Here is a 10359-nt window from a genome sequence, read left to right as displayed (position 1 = left end):
TCCTGACATGTATGGAGATAAAAAAATTCTAGGACCACAAGCAACTGTGTTTAATGTTTTACGACTGTACTTAAAAAAAAAAAAAACTTAAGCTACTTCCCACTTACCTGCCTTGGGTGTTTATTTATTTTATTATGATTTATTTTTGTATATCTACATACTTTGCAACTATTTTAAGGATGGTATATGGTTTGCTTGAATTGATTTTTCACTGCATTACATTGTTGTCTTACCCACATGTGATCTTCTGTGTCCTCACTGTCACAGTGTCTGCAGAGTCTGTAGAGTCTCCACTGACTCTACAGAAAAACAAACCGCATCTTTAAATCAATGTTATAAAACAATCTTAATGGTATTTTTTGCGTTTTTTTTTTCTTTTAAATAATTCCATTTGTTAGTGTTCTTTTGAAAGTGGAACAATAATCCTCTGTGTAGATCTCAGTTGTCTAATCATCCCTTTTTGATAATGTCTGGTCTCATAAACAAATACAAGTAATAGAAACTGTACATCATATTGGCATATTGTCTGTCTATTTATGAATTGAAACACACATGTATTTAAGGTATTTCTGGGATTTATGGTAAAAGAAAGCATCACTTAGTGTTTACTTTTTTATAATTTTCTCCAACTTAAGCCACTGAAGGTATAAAAATGGCATTCAGAAAATTTTAATATGTCTACATATATATGTGTGTACATCTTGTGAAATTTGTCATTTTGTAAATGTTAATTTTATGAAAACACAGTAATGAATATAATGGTTCACATAATACATCTCATTCCAGTTTTGTACTTTCACAAACTGCAAGTCCTTTTTGTTTATTAAGTTACATTAAAGCTACTCAAGAAAAGTGTACGTAATTGTATCCTAGAACAATTTTAAGTTTGTTGATTATGTTTTTTGCCTCAACAGTTATTGGGCTGTGTTATGTGTAATTTATTTATTAGAGATCAAGGCCAGGTGTATTGAAATGTTCTTCACTAATTGAATTTGACATAAACACTGACCTGATTGTACTTCACACATCTGCAAAGTTCAATATTTTAATATTTCTAATTAGATAAAATAGCTGACCTAACACAATTTTTTTGTGCGTGCATGATTTTACACACAACATAGTATCCCACCCACATAGGAACTGAATAAAAAACATGTCAAAAGACACCTGATTCTGAGAGAAGTGTGGAAGAAATGTTGAGTCGCATGGTATTAACAGCTTCTGCTGTTGATGAAAAGTTCTGGTCCTTGTTTTCCAGTATGCACTCTGCAAACTGTAAAGGCAAATATATTTTTTTGAAAAAAGAAAGAAGAGTAACAGCGGACTCATTACAAAGACAAAATATTTGTCAAAGTATTAGATTGTCATATAGAGGTCATGACATTTATGAATAATTAGACATTTTTGCTATACTTATTTCAGACTCTTTCCATTGTCATTAAAATAAATCAACCATGTAATAAAGCAATATAATTCATAAACTACATTATATTTCAGGCAGAAATGCACAGTTTAAGTTGTTAAGCCAAAGCTGTTCATCATCTTAAAAGTTCTACTCCTACAAAATAGCATTAGATTAATGGCAATGTGATTATTAGAAAACCACTTTCATATTAATCTTTTTTTCACAACATCAAAAACGTAAACAAGCATGTATACCAATATATTGATATATAATTCTATCTATCTTCAGACATAGATAGATATACATGTATGTGGAAAGAGACAGAACAGTACACATAAAGGTTATATAAATTGATTTGTAAACAGGCAATGTTCTACATTACATAAGAAATATAAGTAATCATAGTCAAGTATATACAGTACAGACCAAAAGTTTGGACACACAGTTGTGTCCAAACTTTTGGTCTGTACTGTATATATATATATATATATATATATATATATATATACTGTATATAAAAACATAAAACCACGGCTGCCCAAATCACGGCAGAATTAAATGTGCACCTCAACTCCCCTGTTTCCACCAAAACTGTCCGTCGGGAGCACCACAGGGTCAATATACACGGCCGGGCTGCTATAGCCAAACCTTTGGTCACTCGTGCCAATGCCAAACGTCGGTTTCAATGGTGCGAGAAACGCAAATCTTGGGCTGTGGACAATATGAAACATGTATTGTTCTCTGATGAGTCCACCTTTACTGTTTTCCCCACATCCGGGAGAGTTACAGTGTGGAGAAGCCCCAAAGAAGAGTACCACCCAGACTGTTGCATGCCCAGAGTGAAGCATGGGGGTGGCTCAGTGATGGTTTGGGCTGCCATATCATGGCATTCCCTTGGCTCCATACTTGTGCTAGATGGGCGCGTCACTGCCAAGGACTACCGAACCATTCTGGAGGACCATGTGCATCCATGTATATATACATATATATATATATATATTTAAACAGCACTTACTTTAAGGGCAAACACACCACATGAAACCACACCTTCCTGGATGGCATGTTATACTGTTTCACATTTCCACATTGACACTTTCATCCCTTTGCTTCTCATAAATGTCCTTGTTGAGAGGATAAAATGTTAAATTAACATTCTAGTTATCCAATTATGACATTTTTTATTATAATAAACAATAATTGTTCTTGTTTTTCTCACCTTGTTACTTCCAAGCACCTCTTCACATCTTTTTGGGACTCTCCAAGTGAGTTAAGGAAACCTTTTGTTATGAATATTCTTTTGTTGAAATTAATGAAAACAAAGTGATTTAATTTTTATGTTAAACCAAAATAAGAATGGTTTGTGCATGCTTTACATTTAGCAAAGATGCATTGTCAGATTTGTTTCCTTCAGTATCCTTGCAATAGCGATAATAAAGAAATAACATTTTCTACATAATCACATTTGTTCCCTTAACTGCTGGTATGAGTTTTATATCAATAGGATGATATTTGGGGAAAATAGGTATGGCATGCAAATATCGGCAGGCTCAAATTCGATATTGCCAAAAAATGCATCCCCCTCCTAGCTTGAAAAAATAAAGAGTCAAGAGGGATTTTACCTTTTCTACATAATTACACTTATCCTCTTAGCTACTGGTATGAGTTTCATATCAATAGGATTACATTTGAGGAAAAATAGAGGGGACATGCATATTTTGGCAGGCTAATAATAGGCTCTGCCGTAAAATGCATCCCCTGCTAAAATGGAGAAATAAAGAGTTTAGAGTGAAATAACTTTTTCTACATAATCACACATGTTCTATGACCTACTGGTATACGTTTCATATCAGTAGGATTATATTTGAGAAAAATAGAGGGGGCATGCATATTTTGGCAGGCTAATAATAGGCTCTGCCGTAAAATGCATCCCCTGCTAAAATAGAGAAATAAAGAGTTAAGAGTGGAATAACTTTTTCTACATAATCACACTTGTTCTATGACCTACTGGTATAAGTTTCATATCAGTAGGATAATATTTGAGAAAAATAGAGGGGGCATGCATATTTTGGCAGGCTAATAATAGGCTCTGCCAAAAAATGCATCCCCTGCTAAAATGGAGAAATAAAGAGTTAAGAGTGGAATAACTTTTTCTACATAATCACACATGTTCTATGACCTACTGGTATACGTTTCATATCAATAGGATTATATTTGAGAAAAATAGAGGGGGCATGCATATTTTGGCAGGCTGATAATAGGCTTTGCCGTAAAATGCATCCCCTTCTAAAATGGAGAAATAAAGAGTTAAGAGTGGAATAACTTTTTCTACATAATCACACTTGTTCTATGACCTACTGGTATAAGTTTCATATCAGTAGGATAATATTTGAGAAAAATAGAGGGGGCATGCATATTTTGGCAGGCTAATAATAGGCTCTGCCAAAAAATGCATCCCCTGCTAAAATGGAGAAATAAAGAGTTAAGAGTGGAATAACTTTTTCTACATAATCACACATGTTCTATGACCTACTGGTATACGTTTCATATCAATAGGATTATATTTGAGAAAAATAGAGGGGGCATGCATATTTTGGCAGGCTGATTATAGGCTTTGCCGTAAAATGCATCCCCTTCTAAAATGGAGAAATAAAGAGTTAAGAGTGGAATTACTTTTTCTACATAATCACACTTGTTCTATGAACTGCTGGTATAAGTTTCATATCAATAGGATAACATTTGAGGAAAAATAGAGGGGGCATGCATATTTTGGCAGGCTAATAATAGGCTCTGCCGTAAAATGCATCCCCTGCTAAAATGGAGAAATAAAGAGTTAAGAGTGGAATAACTTTTTCTACATAATCACACATGTTCTATGACCTACTGGTATAAGTTTCATATCAATAGGATTATATTTGAGAAAAATAGAGGGGGCATGCATATTTTGGCAGGCTGATAATAGGCTTTGCCGTAAAATGCATCCCCTTCTAAAATGGAGAAATAAAGAGTTTAGAGTGAAATAACTTTTTCTACATAATCAGAGTAGTTGTATGAACAGCTGGTATGAATTTCATAGCAATAGGATAAAATTTGAGGAAAATAGGTAGGGCATGCATATTTTGGCAGGCTCGACATCCATATTGCCAAAAAATGCATCCCCTGCTAACTTGGATAAATAAAGAGTTTAGAGTGAAATAACTTTTTCTACATAATCAGAGTAGTTGTATGAACAGCTGGTATGAATTTCATAGCAATAGGATAACATTTGAGGAAAATAGGTAGGGCATGCATATTTTGGCAGGCTCGACATCCATATTGCCAAAAAATGCATCCCCTGCTAACTTGGGTAAATAAAGAGTTTAGAGTGAAATAACTTTTTCTACATAATCAGAGTAGTTGTATGAACAGCTGGTATGAATTTCATAGCAATAGGATAACATTTGAGGAAAATAGGTAGGGCATGCATATTTTGGCAGGCTCGACATCCATATTGCCAAAAAATGCATCCCCTGCTAACTTGGATAAATAAAGAGTTTAGAGTGAAATAACTTTTTCTACATAATCAGAGTAGTTGTATGAACAGCTGGTATGAATTTCATAGCAATAGGATAAAATTTGAGGAAAATAGGTAGGGCATGCATATTTTGGCAGGCTCGACATCCATATTGCCAAAAAATGCATCCCCTGCTAACTTGGATAAATAAAGAGTTTAGAGTGAAATAACTTTTTCTACATAATCAGAGTAGTTGTATGAACAGCTGGTATGAATTTCATAGCAATAGGATAACATTTGAGGAAAATAGGTAGGGCATGCATATTTTGGCAGGCTAATAATAGGCTTTGCTGTAAAATGCATCCCCTTCTAAAATGGAGAAATAAAATGTTAAAAGTGGAATAACTTTTTCTACATAATCACACATGTTCTATGAGCTACTGGTATAAGTTTCATATCAATAGGATTATATTTGAGAAAAATAGATAGGGCATGCATATTTTGGCAGGCTCGACATCCATATTGCCAAAAAATGCATCCCCTGCTAACTTGGATAAATAAAGAATTAAAGAGGGATTTCACCTTTTCTACATAATCAGAGATGTTCTATGAATTACTGGTATGGGTTTTATATCGATAGGATAATATTTGAAGAACATGGAGAGGCCATGCATATTTTGGCAGGCTAATAATAGGCTTTGCTGTACATGCATCCCCTGCTTACATGGAGAAATAAAGAGTCAAGAGTGAAATTACTTTTTCTATACAATCACACTTGTTTTATGAACTGCTGGTATACATTTTGTATCAGTAGAATTATATTTGTGGAAAATATATAAGGCCTACACATATTGGCAAGGTAATAATTTGCTATGCCAGAAAATGCATCCCTCTGCTAACTTGAAAAAATGAAGAGTTAAGAGGGACTTCACCTTTTCTACGTAATGACACTTATTCTCTGTGCAACTGCTTTACGTTTCATATCAACAATAGACAGGGGATACAAATATTGGCAGGCTCAGTCATTAAAATGCATCCCCTCTACATTAATATGCTAGACAGTTAAGCATGATACAAAATGTTCTACATAATGGGCCTCTGTTTTGTAATACTTTAAGCTAATATGATGTTAAAAGAAAAATCGGGAAATTTCAAACCAAATGCGGAGAGCATTTTCTTCAGACACGGACTGAAAAACGTTCGACTCATTTGTCTCAATAAATGTGTAAAAACCGTATTTATTTCAATTAATCTGCGATATAAAACCCATCGTTTTAAGGCTGACATGTTTAAGAAACGTGATATTGTTACGAATATCTTTAAAAGTTTCGTCTTCGGTCCGTTTCCTCATTAAAATGCGAGTGTTTAGAAAGATGCGCGCTCCCGCGACAGGGGATGCAATTCTCGGCAGGCATGCATTTTTGGGCATAACACCGGCAATGCGGACCAGACTCTGACACCGGTCATACAGGGACCTGACAGCCCGTATCAAAGGGCCCGGTACCCCATACTCCCGGAGAACCCCCCACAGGGCTCCCCGAGGGACACGGTCGAACACCTTCTCCAAGTCCACAAAACACATGTAGACTAGTTGGGCGAACTCCCGTGCACCCTCCAGGACCCTGCAGGGTGTAGAGCTGGTCCAGTGTTCCACGACCAGGACGAAAACCACACTGCTCTTCCTGGATCCGAGGTTCGACTGTCCGACGGATAGTTTCCAGCAGGCGGGTCGGAGACACAGTCCTGGAAAGGATCTGTGAGACTCCTAGGAGCCTGCGGTGGTCACGGTCTTCTGATGTCCGTTCCTCCCTCTGGAAGCCGCAGATTTCTGCCTCTGCTCTCAAGCTTCATCTGAGTCTAGCCCTGCTTTTGTGGTCGCTATTTAATCTTATTTCTAAATTAAAATATCCAGGGTGGCACCCAATACCTCAAAGTCCCTGATTGATACATTTTGATGAACGTTCTCCCAATTATCTGAAATATATTTGATTTCTCTTCTTTAGCTTCTTCATCCGGGGTCTGAGTCTCTGTTTTGTCCATCTTTTCTTCGTCAGCCTTTAAATTTTCTTCCCTGGCTTTAAGTTTGTCCATCTTCAATTTAAGTCCAGCAATTTCTTGAGTGAGCTCTTCGTTCACCTTGCCAATCCAGTACAACTGTTGTGATTTCTCTTTCATTGATTTGTTAAAGTTTCTTTTATCGACCATTGTTCCCCATTGTATCTTCCTATTATGAGTTGACAAGGCTTTGTTTTCTGATTGCAGTTGTTCAACTGTCGCTTTAGCCTCGTCCAATTCACTAGTCAAAGTGCTGAATTGTTTTTTAAAATAATCATTTTTGTTGATCAGCCTTTCATTTTCTACCTGCCAGGTATCTTTTTTCTTGGCATTCAGTCTCTCAATCTTCAACCTCAGATCTTCAACAGTTTTCTGAAGCTTCTTGTTGTCTTTTGTTATCTTCCAGCAGCTCTTCTCCAAACTTTCCACGTACTCCAGCAATACATTTCGTCGCGCCATCGTTCAGTTTTGTTTGAGATTGAAGACCGCAAATGAATTTCTCTGTGGAACCTGGGAATACAAAGACAGGCGGCTGTGATGTCACAGACAGGATGAGTGACATCACAGCTTCACGTCAAAGCCACAAGAAGTCTGTTGGGTGAGGGGGAGCGAGAGGGGGGCGGATGTTGTTTTTTTTTTTAACTTTATTCGCAGACACACTGTATAACGACAGAGTTATGCCTCATTTGTTCTGCCTCAAGAAAAAACAAACACAGATAAACATATTCAAGATAAAGAAAAAGCTAAGGGTTCATTTAAAGCAATACAGATTCCAATTGTTTTATTTTCTGTAGCTCTTTTTCTGTCATCTTCATGTCGAATCTTCACATTCAAAGACAAACTCCCAGGATTTTCTGGTTTTTATTCATTTTCATTTTTCACAGATTGTGAGAACATCCCACCTTTAAATGGCTTGTTTTCCGGTAGAGAAGAGACATTAAAAAAAATTAAAGATAGGCAACAAGATTCTATGAAACAGTGTCATTGTTTTTATTGTTTTATACTTGTGCATATGTATTAATTGTTTTTATCTTGTAACCAGGTTGCTATGTATTGCAATTATTTTGCTCAGGTCCCTCTTGAAAATGAGATCTAGATCTCAACGGGGTTTACCTGATTAAATAAAGGAATATGAATTACACCCATTGAGTAAATATGAAGGCAGCAGCGCCCTCTGCTGTTTGACAAAGGTTAAAAAACCCCCCCAAAAAACTACTTGCCGCATGTTTACGTTTATTAAGTGTTATGTCTGACTTAATACAGTAGTATTGAGTACTACTGTACTTCTCCTCCTCCTTTTACTACTACTACTACTAATAATAATATATTTTAAAGAGTTGTGCCTCTCATGGTAGATGTGTTGGGTTAGTTCTGATTTAGTCTTTTTCTAGACTTTTGTTCAAATATTTTTTTATCTTATTTTATTTCATTTTTGTATTTTATTAATTAACTCATTAAGAAATAGCAAGATTAGACACCTCAAAGACACCTCGACTACAACCACTAAGTCTCGAAGGAGTTGAAAGGGAATCATTGCGGGTGCAGAGCAGCTTATGTTGTATTATCTTTCAGGTTACATGAGCGGCAGAAGAGAACAGACAGGGACAATCTTCTCCAAGGTGTGAATTTTCCTCTGAAGGTATCCGTGGCTGTGACACCTCTTTCCCAGAACTGAGAATTATTAGACCAGGAACGCCTGGCAAGAGGGGAGCTTCCCAAAAAGCACCAATGGAAGCAGGACTACCACTGTCAGTGCCCAGTTTGTGGTCGATCAAAAAACAAAAGCACTGGCCACACACAGATTAAGGGGAAACGATACTGTCCAGCCTCTGGACAGACTGTTTTGTCTCTTGGGAAGCAGTGACTGTTTGAAAGATTTTCTTTGTAGTTTTCATCTTTTAATATCATGCCATCACTTTTGTTTTAAAGCCCAGAATTGTTTGTAAATTTCAACAGGACAGCTGCCATGTTATGAGGGCTTAGTTAATAACTGCAGTGGTCTTTATCCCTCTTTATTACATAATAGCACATGTTATATTACAAACAACTGTTCAACCTTTTTTCGATAAATGTAATTTTTTGTGACCTCAGTTTTTCATGACGCTAAATCACCTTGTAGCTATAGAAACTGAACTTTCAGTCAAATCACTCTGTTTCTTTATATTGCTGAAATTTGGTATCAAACTAAATCTGAGATATTCTGTTTAGCTACAGAAAAATTACATGTTATTAAGCTTTGTTGATATACACACTGATTAATTGGTCTCTCCAAATTCTCCCTAGGTATGAGTGTGTGTGTGTGTGTGTGTGCATGGTTGTTTTCCTGTCTGTCTCTGCGACAGACTGGCGACCTGACCAGATTAATAATAGATTAATAATAAACACTGCAAAAAACTAATACAGAGAAAAGAAAATTAATGGAAGAATTTGACACTCCCTTTATCATTTTGGTTTGCATTTGGATCTGCTGAGTTTTTGGCTTTAGGCGTTGCTTTATACATGTCGAGGTATATTGTTAGCCCTCTGCGAATGTAGGTGTGTAAGAGTGAAGAAATGTCAATAATCATTTATTTGTGTGTTCTATAATTTTGTTGGCCCTCTCAAAAGTGATACTATCAACAGTATAGTAATTCAATAATTCAGAATTAACAGTAATTTGGATGTTATCCTATACTGAACTTGAAATTAGTGTAAAAAAAAAAAATGCTTCGTGGAGCATGAAACAGGTATTATTACTAAAATGACATGAATGCTGCTGAAACATGTACTTGAGTAGAAGCTTCAGATTTTTCCTCTTTTCTTCCCCCAACCTCTAATTGTCTCTTTTGCCCCATTTTTGGCCGAGAGGTTAAGGCGTTGGACTCCAAATCCAATTTTGGACCTGTGCGGTTTCCCCGCACAGGTTCGAATCCTGTTCGCGACGAAGATTCATTTATTGTCTTTTCCGTCGCATAAATGTTTTCATTTAGGTTTGGATTATTCTGGGGTAACACATTTTTTTGTTAGAAAACACACCGTTTGAAATTTATATAAAGTAGTGTAACATTACAAGTGTGCAATGTTGCATTAATGGACTTTTAATCAAACTTTTACTGCAACTTCACATTAAAAGTGTCATTATTTACCGAATGACACTTCATGACACCTGTTAGTATGTTCCTAACATGACATGTTATGTCATGTTCATGACAGTAACATGTCAGTCTTATGCAGGCCCCGTCAAATAAAGTGTTCCACATTTTACAAGAGTACACTGCCAATATACTATCACAGAGTTGTACAAATTGTCAACGCGTTCAAAGTTTACAGACAACATGCTTATGAAACCTAGCACAATAAAACAATAGGTACACTTTAGAGGAAGTGGGAAAAGAAATTTCACCAAGGACAGAGTATTGTTTTAATACAA

This window comes from Xiphophorus maculatus, chromosome 24 (assembly GCF_002775205.1).
Source record: "Xiphophorus maculatus strain JP 163 A chromosome 24, X_maculatus-5.0-male, whole genome shotgun sequence".
NCBI classification, from domain to species: Eukaryota; Metazoa; Chordata; class Actinopteri; order Cyprinodontiformes; family Poeciliidae; genus Xiphophorus; species Xiphophorus maculatus.
This window is presented reverse-complemented; position numbering follows the sequence as displayed.